The sequence below is a fragment of the Pleurodeles waltl genome, chromosome 6 (genome assembly GCF_031143425.1).
Source record: "Pleurodeles waltl isolate 20211129_DDA chromosome 6, aPleWal1.hap1.20221129, whole genome shotgun sequence".
NCBI classification, from domain to species: Eukaryota; Metazoa; Chordata; class Amphibia; order Caudata; family Salamandridae; genus Pleurodeles; species Pleurodeles waltl.
In genome coordinates, this window is record NC_090445.1 from 1,319,988,697 (window position 1) to 1,320,001,598 (window position 12,902).

A 12,902-nucleotide genomic window follows, 5' to 3' on the forward strand; every position below is an offset into this window, starting at 1 on the left:
TGAGCTCTACCCAATCAGAAGCACATCAATGCACTAATATTAACAGGGTAGGAATATGTTGTGTGCTTCATTGCTCACAGTTGCGAAGGCATGAACAGAGGCTAGCAAAATGCTAGTCTCATCCGGGCTGGTTTATGAAGATCACAAATATTACAGGTGTTGAGATTTTCCATAAGTGTGTAAAGTTTCAATATTATCAATCAGTTTTGCTACTTATCTTTTTTGTAATGGTCCCTCCAATCTATGCATACCTGATCCCTGCCAAGACCAGCAAAGGCTAGGACACTATATCGGAGGCAAGAAGTGTTAAAGAGCTGCCTAGTAGGGTCTCTCCATTAACAACATGAGATGCCAGAATATGCTGGAGGGAAACCTGAAGTCATGGCTCATTCAAACACCACTTATAAGATCGAGTTTCCATGCGTACATCTTGCTGTTAACCGCATTTGTGATTATTGTGTAGATTCTCTTAAAAAATAAAAACAACTCTATTGACCTAATGTTGCTTATCGACTGATGGATTTTTTCCAATGGAAATTGAAGGGTAATTTTAGGATGGGTGAGCCACACTGTAATAGGTTGTTCAATGTTCTGATATTTGATAAAAGAGGATAACCAGAAACTGTATTATATCAGTATGTCACAAATATGTTTTACAAACATTCTAATGGGTGCTGCCATGCTGACATGTGTCGGTTTTTAAAGAAAATTGTTAAAATTCTAAAACAAATGCAAATAATGGGTGGTAAATGCCTGCCCAGATGTGCGTAAAAAAAAATGTGAAATGAACATGTCCTCAGAAAGGTTCACTTCCCAACCTTGAGGATTTTCTAAAGAATTGCAATCAAGTGGTGCACTTTACAACACAATGTTTTGTCCATGCATTTTACAAATAGTTCTGGAGCAACCACTTGAAACGTATGATTATTTATGATCTACCAAGAAAGCACAGCCAAGCTCACTATGTGTTGGCAGGTGGGGGCAACTGCAAGAAATGATAAAAAAAAGGTATGCCTAAATGTTATTTTTGCAACATTTCCATCATAACTTGGTTAAAAGGATTTTATAGGCAATTCAGTTAATGATGATCTGCAAGTAGACATGGACTCCTCTCATTTTTCATAATGAATATAACTCCCTTCTTCACTTCTACCTTGCACCTTCTTCATATCCCCATGCTATATGCCAGATATATTAGAATATCACATTTCTAATGTCATGTAGGCAGATGCCTCAGACAGCAGAGCTACCATTCAGGTTTTAGATACTGGAGATCTATCACTTAGCTAACGACATTCTTATATGATCAAGTATCAGACAGTGTAATTAATAGTGATAATGATGTGATAAAATTCTATACAGATTGTTAGACTTGGCATCCTTGGCGTTGTCTCCCCTAACGTTTTACCTCTGTTTTCCAAGTTGTTGATGTATGCTGGACTCTGTTTTTGTTACTCTGGGCACTTTACCACTGCTATCCAGTGCTAAAGTGCAAGGGCTCCTATGTAAAATGTATGTGTAATTGGCTTTCCATGATTGGCATACTTGATTTACTGGTAAGTCCCTAGTACAGTGCACTAGAAGTGCCCAGGGCCTGTAAATCAAATGCGACTAGTGGGCCTGCAGCACTGGTTGTTCCCCCCACATTAGTAGCCCTGTAAACATGACTCAGATCTGCCACTACAGTGTCTGTGTGTAGTTTTAAACTGGCAATTCGGCTTGGCAAGTGTACCCACTTGCCATGGCTAAAGCTTCCCTTTCTTTGCATGTAAGTCACCCCTAAGGTAGACCCTAGGTAGCCCCAAAGCAGGGTGCAGTGTATGTTTAAGGTAGGACATATACTAATGTGTTTTATATGTCCTGACAGTGAAATACTGCCAAATTCGGGTTTCACTGTGCTAGGCCCATCCCTCTCGCAGGTTAACATGTGGGCTCCCTTTATATAGGATTAAAGTGCAGATTCCCTTTGGGAGCAGATGTAAATGTGGAGTTTGGAGTCTCTGAACTCACAATTTAAAAAAGTATTTTAGTAAAGTTAGTTTTGAGATTGTGTGTTTGAAAATGCCACTTTCAGAAAGTAGGCATTTTCTTTCTTAAACCATTCTCACTCTGCCTGTTTCTGGATTCCCTGTCTGGGTTAGTTTGACAGTTGGGCTGTTTGCACCTCTCTCTAGACAGTGAGACAAAGGGAGCGGGGTGTAGCCTGCATATCCTGATGAGCCATCTGAGCTAGGAGGAAGGGGAGGAGTGGTCACTCACACCTGAAAGGACTGTGCCCGCCCTCACACAATGCAGTCTTCAACCCCTTGGTATGTGCCTGGGGCCTGGGCAAGGCAGGATTTCTCAAACAAGTGAGACTTTCCTTTGAAGTAGGCATACTTCAAAGGCAGAAAGGGTGTGAGAAGAGCACCCAAACCCCTGAGCATTAGATCACTTCTGGAACCAAGAGGGACCTCTGTCAAGGAGAAGAGCTGAAGAGCTGAGGAGAAGTGCTGCCCTGCCTGTGACTGTGCTTTGTGGAGATATCCTGCAGTTGAAGGTTCTGCCTGTGAAAGAGGACAAAGACTGGACTTTGTGGTATATTCCTGCTTGAGAAGAATCTCAAAGGGCTTGGACTGAGCTTGCCCTCTGTTCTGAAGTCCCAGGGCCATCAAGGACTTTGCCTACCAGCACATGGACTCTCTGCTGAGACTCCTGCCCTGACAAGTGGTGCACTATCCAGTCCCTAGGCCCTTGAAAGGAGAAGCTGGTGAAAATCCAAGAAAATCGATGGACCGACACCGCTGATGAATCCTGTGACGCCACCTGAAACTGAAACCATGGTCTTTGCTGGAGCACGATGACCTTCACAGGCCCGACACCGCTGCAGCACCGCCGAAGTCTCCATGGAAGTCACCGCACCACATTGTGAAGGACGCTGCCCGAAGTGCTCGGATTCAACGCTCGCACCGACTAACTGCCAAACAAAGACCCATTTCTAACACAGATAGATCATGCAACGCTTTGACAACACACATAATAGCCACCATAGCATCAGTCTAGGTCTATTTACATCAAGGAAGTGATTACACAACATCATAAGTAGATGGACCAAAACCAGCATGTATTATTATTGATATCTTGAATTTAAATCTGCTTTCTGACTGGTACACATTTTGATCCAGAACACCAGCGTACTGTTTTATGACAGTACAATAAATGAACCCTCAAATACCATGAAATGCCATATTTCTAAACATCAGCTTGCCATTTGCTGCAAATATTCTCCTTTCCACTAAGATAACTTTTCATTTTTGGAAAATTAACTAGTTTTCACTGGGACAAAAGAATGTAACTTTCTAAAATAAAAAGTATTATTCTTTCCTCATAACCTGTTTTGGATTTTGATAATTGTACTAAATGAGGCACAATTATAAGGTATCATTTTTATCAAGTGCACACATCTACTGCAAATAGTATTTAATTTGTAGAAAAACGTAAGCGTCAGGGCCTTCCTGGGCCTTGCCCCGCCCATTACCCTTGCCAGCACTTCAGTGACAGTACCAACACAACTACTAACAATTACACTTCTACAAGTGTGACAATTTAGGCTATTCCAGGACCCCAAAGTTATCAGAATTGCGTGGGTGGAAGGTATTAGTTATTTTTAGGTGTATAATATAATGCTGTAATAAAAATGTTTATTATATATTAAACAACCGTTGTTGTACTCATCTCTAAATTAGATAGTGCCACCATGTGGCAGACCGTCATAAGTGCCAGTGTTTACAATTAATTGCCAGTGTTAAGCACCGGCAGCCACCGGCTCAAATTAAGCACTGACTACAACAGCACTTGGATGGATACTACATCATATTCCTGTGTTCGATACATCACCATCATGCCTTTATGTGCTTATATCATATTCCAGAAACTACTCTGTATCAGTGGTAGACTGGGAGGTAAAAACAGCTCTGGGAAATATGTTCATGGCAATCCCATTTTAAACCAAATGAGTGTAGTATGCCTGACCGTCTATCTGAGGATTCCATCAGAGCTGTTTGCTAGGCTGCAAATCTTATGATGGAGAAGTGTGGCTCAATGGTTAGAGCGGCAGACCCTGAAGCAGAGATCTGGCTCAAGACCAGGGTTCAAGTCCCGCTTCAGCAGGTCTTGGGCTCAATTCCCCTTGACCAGATAATTCTCGCCTCGGTGCCTAATCTAATTCATGGGTCCCACTCTGCAACTCTGGGCAATAGCTTGCTTAATCTCCACAACGGCCCCAACAGCGCTTGGATGCCTGGCTTCACCCTGGGGGTGCTCAGGAGTGGGTGCCTCACAGGGAAAAGCCAGGAGGGGTTCCATAGCGGTCTGAGTACAGCGCCTTGAGACCCTAACGGGTGAGTAGTGCGCTATACAAGTGCTAATTTACATTTTTACTCCATCCCGCCGCCCCTAGTAGAGGTGGGCAAGTTAGCAGACTTACAGAGAGAGCCCAGCCAGAGCTGAGCTAAGTCTCTGGCTCTGATGTATGTGAATTAATGGAAAAACAAAAACTGAAAAACCTTACTGGAGATAATCAAGTCTTGAAAAACAATTTTAAGGAAAGACAATTTTAAGAAAATACAAATAAATTCCGTAACCCATCAGAAAATCACGGATCTGCCGACCATAATCTTCACCCCATTGCATGCTTCTCAGGGGCCATGGGATATTCTCTACAGATCGAATATGCTACGATTTCTACATCATATATCGGCATTTGTAAACTTAATGTCAGAAGATTTACTAGTGGTGAATTTTAGCACTCTCACATGGATCAGTGAGAACGAGTCAACATTGACCGCATGATCTGTACAAAGTAATATTGATAGAATTTTTGAATATGAAGGTCTTTTAGAAAATTGGGGAATAAGAATTAGTAAGGGAGTCAGAGAATGGCACCCTTGAGCCTTATCCGCTGGAAACCAAGCATCACCTCTGCCGAGGGAAAATCCCAATGCCTTGCGAGGAACCTCGGTCATGAATCCTCTATTCCTAGGGGGAAAAATAACCATACATCTGAGGGAAACTGGTGAACCCAACCAGGATGGGCATAAGAATATAGGTATGACTCACTCTGATGGGCTAAATGATTGTCATGATATTGGGAGGGGGCAAGGATGGGATTGGCTCCCTGCAGCCCTGTCTACTAAAATGAAGAAGTGTAATTAGATCTGAATGCACTCCCATAAAATCTGAACTTAACGTGATTAAAATAATTAGCTGGAAAGTGTCTGGCCTGGCTTCACTAATAACCAGGGCTGGTATTAAAAGCTTTGTAACCGAGGCAAATATAATGTGTTTCCAAGAAACATGGTCAGCAGAACCTCTAGCCATAGAAGGCTTCATAACATTTCAGTTGCCTGCCTATAAAAAAACAATTTGTTTGGAAGACATATCGGAAGCCTTGCTACATATGTTAAGTTAAATCTGGCCATTAAATTAGCAATATGGGAGCAATCTACAAGTAACATGCTATTGCTAACAATACATGGCTTGGCCTTATGTAAACAAAGCACTCCAGTAACAGTGATAAACATATACATTAACCCCCTCCAAGGAAAGAAACTGATGATGGCCAAATCCATACTGGCCCTACTGAAGGAGTTTGTCTATAATCATCCAGGCCATGATTATGTGTTGGCAGGTGATTTTAATATTCGCCAGCTTGGCCAGGAAGGGGGTCTCTGCGGAGACCCTGTAAGACTGGCCTCAGAATCTTTTCTCAATTAAAATGATCTAAAAACAATGGTTCGTAGCAACCTAGTAGTAGGCACATGCATTCCTACTTTTAGAAATATATCTATAATAGATTAAATCTTTCTAAGTCCAGCACTCCTGAGCCGGTGCCTAAGCCACAAGGTGACTTACAGATCTGAAAGTGATCATAACCCAGTGGCAATAAAAGTTGATCTAGGGGCTACGAGACATGACCTGTATAAAGCAAGTGGCCGTCAACTCACAGAAGGCCCCTCAACAAAACACATTAAAAGGTCTGCTGCCTGTAAAATAAAATAGGAGGCATGGAAGCCGGCAAACGCCCCAATAAATTTCCATCAGGGGGTTGGTCAAATAATAGACGAATGGGGGCTGGTGCTCAAAAAACTTCAAGTTCACCTTTGCAATAGAGTGCAGCGCGGACAAACTGGGGGTAAACAGAATAGGGTGAAAAAGCAGCTAGTACCCAAGGAATGGTTACAGCATAAAAAGAGATATTGGCAGGCAGAAAGGTGCTACAAGAGGCTCAAAACTCCGGCCTGAGATGCACTAAGGAAGTCGGCACGGAAAGACTATAAAAGAGCGCTATGGATGATCGGGGTTAAAGAGACAGAAGAACGCTGGAAACACCTGGTAACATTGCTTCCATCTAATAAAAGTAGATAAATTTAGGGTTACATCAGCACATTGCTCTATGATTCTGAACAAGTACTAATATGATCTCTGCCAGCGATCAGGAAAGGCATGTGGGAAATCTCTACGTGGACCCAAAATATGTAGGGGATCAATCTCTCCATGCTGGTCTCAATGAATTGGATGAGCTAGACGACAAAATTGGTGCCATTACCATTAAAACTGTGCAAACGATCCTTGGTAAAATTAGGCGGGATGGGGCTCCTGGTCCCAATGGCCTACCAGGGAGTATCTTCAGAGAAGATCAAGCTTACTGGGACGCACCCCTGACCGCTCTATTTAATGATTGCTTATACTTTTCGGTGGTTCCGGAGGCTTGGAAGGGATCAATACTTCAATCCATCTATGAAAAAGGGGACACTACCTGCCCTGAAAACTATAGGCTGATAGCCTTTTTGGATATAGATGGCAAAGCATATGCAAGGGTTTTGCTACAAGAGTTGGAAGAATGGATCTCAGAAAATGGCATAATTACACCTTATCAAACAGGTCTTAGACCCAGTTCCTCTTTGTTAGACAATGTCCTGACACTCTCTTATCCTGGACAACAAGCACTAAAAAAACATCTCCATCTCTTTTTTCATGTTTTATTGATTATAGCGCGGCTTTCGATGGGGCGGTGCAGCACATCCTTTGGAAGAAATTAGCGTTCTGTGGATTCCAAGGAAATTGCTAGCTTCAGTAATGGCCCTATACTCGGACATCTGGATGAGAATAAAAATCACAAAAACACTTGTGACCAGGAAGCTTTTTACCACAAAGGCCTAAAACAGGGCTGTATTATCGCCCCCACTCTCTTTAACTTATACACAGCTGACCTGGGTGCTGAGTTGCTCAGAGGAAATACGTTGCCTCAGAGGTTGGGGCAATTGGTGCTCCCCATAATACAATATGCGGACGATATGGTCTTGCTTGGCCAAACTCAGATTGGGCTCATAAGGGGTCTTGACATACTGCATGTCTACAATGAAAGAAATGCTTTAGAAGCAAATGCAGAAAAAAACAAAGTCCTGGTCTTCAGCAGTCAGTCAAAAGATTTGCATAGAAGATGGAAACTTGGACCTCTAAGCATACAGCTGGAATATAAATATCACTACTTGGGGGTTTGGCTATCAAATACGGGAGAACAAGATACCAGTTAGTGGCACTGGCTTCCAAAGCATTAAATAAAAATCTCTCATGCATTAACTCCATCAATGGCTTAAGGCACCCACATTTGAGCCTTTAGAAAGGGTAATAAGAGCAAAATTGCTACCCACAATTACCTACGGCCATTCAGCATTTCCAGGCAAATTGACAGCCACTCTAAAGAATGCCCAGATGAGAGCCTACAAAAGGATTCTCAAGATCCCCAGACCAACAAGGCATGCAGGGATACGTTTGGAATTAGATATAATATGTATGGATTTAGGGCCAGATGTAGCAACTAAACATTTTGCGACTTGCAAATAGCGAGTCATAGCGACTCGCTATTTGCAACTCGCAAAATGTTATGCAGTACAGTGTCTCAGACACCGACTGCGACTCGCTATGGGGTCGCAATGACCCACCTCATGAATATTCATGAGGTGGGTCGCAAATTGTGGCCCCATAGCGAGTCAAGGCACTCGCAAACATGGAGGCCTGCTGTAGTCAGCAGACCTCCGTGTTCGTGACTGCTTTAAATAAAGCAGTTTTTTTTTTTTAAGTGTAGCCCGTTTTCCTTAAAGGAAAACGAGCTGCACTTAAAAAAAAAAACGAAACCTTTAGTTTCGTTTTTTTTTCAGGGCAGGCAGTGGTCCCTTGGACCACTACCTGCCCTGAAAAAAATGTTTGGGGTCCATTCACAAACTGGAAGGGGTTCCATGGGGACCCCTTCCAAATTGCGAGTGGGTTACCATCCCCTTGAAGTGGATGGTAACTGCGATACGATTTGCGACCGCGTAATAAATGGTATTGCATCCCACTCAGACTCGCAAATAGGAAGGGAACACCCCTTCCTATTTGCGAGTCGGAAATGCATATTGCGAGTCGGTCCCGACTCGCAATATGCATTTCTGAATAGCAAAGTGGCTTTTGCGCCTCGCAAACGGCGATTTTCGCCGTTTGCGAGGCGCAAACACTTTGCTACATCTGGCCCCTAATGTGCAAAATGGAAATGATAAAGTTTTATCAAAGTGTCAGAAGGGCAGAGGAATGCAGCCTCAAGGGGGCCTTGAAAGTAATTTTCAAAAATAAACAAGTAGTTGGGCCAGCTATTTGACACAGGCTGAGGAACAGTTCAACCTTCCCCCTTCCTACTCTACAGACCCTGCCATCCCGAAAGTGGTATTGAAGAAAAAACTGAAAGAGCTTGACGTGCAAACTTATAGAGCCAAAGATATTTCAATAGTCAGGGATATCCGTGGAGCTGATGGCTTGTATGAATCGTAAGCAACCACTAAAGGCCAGCCCTATCTAAAAGCACTTCTAGGAGAGCGAGTGTTCCAGAATATTCCGCAGATGCGCCTTTTAACTTTACCTGCCTGGGAACATTGATGGAAGTGGAAAATTGCACAAAGGCACGTGCACGAGTGCATGCTGTGTAAATACTATACTGAATCGATAAAATATCTTGTATGCTGTTGCCCATGCTTGGCATCTGAACAGCACCTCCTGTTAAAACCTTTGTTCTTGAAACATGGGGTGAGAACATGTAACAAAGCTCTTAGTCTTATTTTCACCGCAGTGGCCCCCGTGGAACTAGCTCAATTTGGAAAGTTATTTTATAAGCTGTATTTAGCCTTACGCCAGACAAGGAGCCCAACTAGCATGGGTATTTGTGGAGGGAGGGGGGGCCCTTTAAGAAAAGGCTTTGACGAGATGGCTCCTGCCAACCAAGCTATCCCTCTCTGTCACTCAACGGCCCTGGATGACGAGCTGAGAGAGAGACTTTATGCACAGCCGCTCCCTGGCTAGTGCATATCTTGTTGCGCTGGTCTTGAGGAATGTTGAATACGGGTCTGGGTCAACAGGGGAACAATTAGTTGGTACCCGCAGAAGGTGGCACTACTGGTACTTAATTGTGTAACAGCTTGTGTCAAACATTTGGGGAACCCAGGATGGGACGATCTTCTGGGCTTTATAGTATTTTACTGCATTTATGTAGAAGGTGCTATGATCAGGCATTAGCTTTGGCATCTGAAGGGTATTTCTTGCTGTTTACTTTTATTTCTTTATTTATTTATTTATTTATGTTTTTCTTTTATTATTTTAATGTGTTGAAATGATTTTAATTAATCATGCAATAAGGGTTAATTCATTCAATTAAATCAAAAATTAAAGGAATCATTTAAAAGTAAAAATAGCTTTAAAGGAAAATTCTAAATGACATTGAACTTGGGTTGAGTTAAAGACTACTGAGGGGGTTTTGCGTTCAGGGATACCTAATGCTCAGGGGTGGCCAGGGGTTTTAGGTGTCAAGAATGGGTGGAGTTCAGGTAAAGAAGGGGGTATTAGGGTTCAGTGATGGATGAAGTTTGGAGGTTGGTAGTTTTTTTTTAGATATCCCTAAGAGGTGGAGTTTAGGGGTGGTGAGGGATTTTTAGGGTTCACGTATGAGTGGAGTTTATGGGAGTTAGGTGTCTTTAGGGATCAGGGATGGATGGAGTGTAGGGATGTTTAAAGTTTTTAGGGTTAATGGATGGTGGAGATTTGGGCTGGCAAGGAGTTATAAGATTCAGAGCTGGGTAGAGGTTGGGGGTTGTGAAGAGTTTTTAAGGTAGGATTGGGTGGAGTTCAGGCTGGTGAAGAGTTTTAAGGAAATGAGGATTGGTTGAGTTTAGATATAGAAAGGGTTTTAGGGTTCAGGGATGAGTTTAGGTGTGGTGAGGGGTTTGAGGTGTTATGGATAGATGGTATTTAAGGGTGGTGTGGGTTTTTTATGGTTCAGGGATCGGTGGAGCTTGTATGAGGAAAGTTGTTTTAAGTGGTTAGCAATGTTTGGGGATTATGAATAACAATGGGGTTCTGGGATTCAGAAATGGGTAGAGTTTAGAAATATTCAGGGGTTTTACAGTTCAGGGATGGGTCGAGAGGCTCCACGGTGGACACGCATGTCACAAATTTCACTGACACAGCACTCGGTACTCATTAAGTCATGGTAGTAGCACTCCAGCAGTGACCACGGCTTCAGATGCAGGCAGCATTGTGGAGACAGGCAGCCGCATCGGTCCTGGTGTCGTCTGAAGTCAGTGCAACAGTTTTTTCTTGATTTGCAACCAGCTTTCACTCACAGTGGCCCAGAGAGTGGAACAGACACAACCGGGCGAGTTAGGATCCACAGCAAGTAAACACAGAGACTGGTAGGTGAAGTCGTTGCTGTTCCTGAGACTTCTTAACAGGTGGCAAGGTCAGTAATATCCCTTGTAGACACTTCACAAGCAGGATTTCAGAAAGCAGAGTCCAGTTATTTCCCTCTTAGGCAAAAGCAGCAGCAGCAGGCCAGCACGGCAAAGCAACAAGCATAGTGGCAGATCCTCCTCAAGCATCAAACTCTTCTCCTTGGCAGAGGTTCCTCTAGATCCAGAAGCAATTTGCATGTCTAGGGTTATGGGTCCACTACTTATACTCATTTCTGCCTTTGAAGTAGGCAAATTGCAAAGGAAAGTCTAAGTTGTTTACAGGATTCTAGCTTGCCCAGGCCTGGCCCAAGACACACACCAGGGGGTTGGAGACTGCATTGTGTAAAGACGGGAACAGCCATTTCAGGTGCAGGTGTCTTCTCCTCCGTCCCACTCTAGCCAAGGAGACTCATCAGGATATGCAGGACAGTCCTGAGCTCCCTTTCTGTCCCTGTCTATAGGGAATTCACAAATGGCCCAACTGTCAGTCTGGCCCAGATGTGGACTCTGCAAGCAGGCAGAAACACAGAATGGTTAAGCAAGAAAATGCCCACTTTCTAAAGTTGCATATTCAAACGTACAATTTAAAAAACAACTTTAACAAAAGGTGTATATTTAAATTTTGAGTTCAGGGACCCCAAACTCCACATCTCGATCTGCTCCTATTGGGAAATTACCCTTAAAAGAGATTTAAAGGCAATCTCCACGTTAACCTATGGGAGAGATAATCCTTGCAATAGTGAAAAACGAATTTAGCAGTATTTCACCATCAGGACAGGTAAAACACACTAGTATGTGCCCTACCTTTTAAATACACTGCACCCTGCCCATGGGCTCCCTTGGGCCTACTTTAGGGGTGACTTCCATGTTGTAACAGCAAAGGTTTGGGCCTTGCAAATGGGTGCCGTTGCCAGGTTGGCATGGCAGTTTAAAGCTGCTCACACAGACACTGCAGTGGCAGATCTGAGACCTGCTTACATTGCTCCTCATGTGGGTGCCACAATCAGTGCTGCAGGCTCATTAGTAGCATTTAATTTACAGGCCCTGGGCAAACACTGTGCACTGTACTAGGGACATTCTAGTAATTCAAATATGCCAATCAGGACATACTAACCACCAACACCATTTAGACAGAGAGCACTTGCTCTTTAGCACTGGTCAGCAATGGTAAAGTGCCCAGAGTCCTAAAGCCAGCAAAAACTAAATTCAGCAAAGGATCAAAAACAGGAGGTCAGAAACAAAAAAGACAGGGAAACCACACCAAGAGCTGACAGTTCTAACAAAATACAACCCTGGTTCAAATCTCAGAGCCTTTGCATGAGCCGAGCCCTGAAAATGTTTACTGTGTACATCATACAATACATGTCACATGAAATATGATGAATTTGCCGCTAAATTCAAAAAGTGTATTTCCTTAACATGAGACACTTTGACATTAATAAATCATATTACATCACTGTACTAAGGGGTACGTACAAAAGGTAACAGTTTTCAAACATGCATCATTAGTGCACTAAGAAGCAAGACATTTGTCATGTAAACACTTTACGTTACCAGGATTATTATATAGCAACAATGCAGTCTATTAAATCAAGCACAATAGTTTTCTGGACAACTAATATTCTGAACTCACATACCTGAAAGGGCTTTTATACACAATAATAAAATAAAAATAGTTTTGGTGAAATAAAATAGATGCCGGAAATCACACAATTTAAGCGGGGAATTTGTGATGTATCCAGGTTTCCAGTTTTAGTTTGAAAAATCAGCCAGGAAATGGGTGTCTATTTTTCTTTACTTATGTTACAGCTTTATTTTGATCTCTTTGTGCATTTTTCTGCAGTTTTTACTTAGTGGAAACTAGACTCGAAGGTAATGGAGCACTTTTCATGATTGTTACTTACACTACACCTTCACATTCTTTGTGTTATGCAGGGGGGGATTAAATCATACACCAAGACACATAGAATGTTGAAACAACACCGAGACTTGAACCTGGTAGGCACCTCTGGCCGCAACGCCTCATCCTGGGTAGAGGGAGGCAGGCAAGCAGAAGCTACGTGTGAGGCGAGGTGGCTGTGCAATAGGCTCAGTACTGCAGGGTCGAGG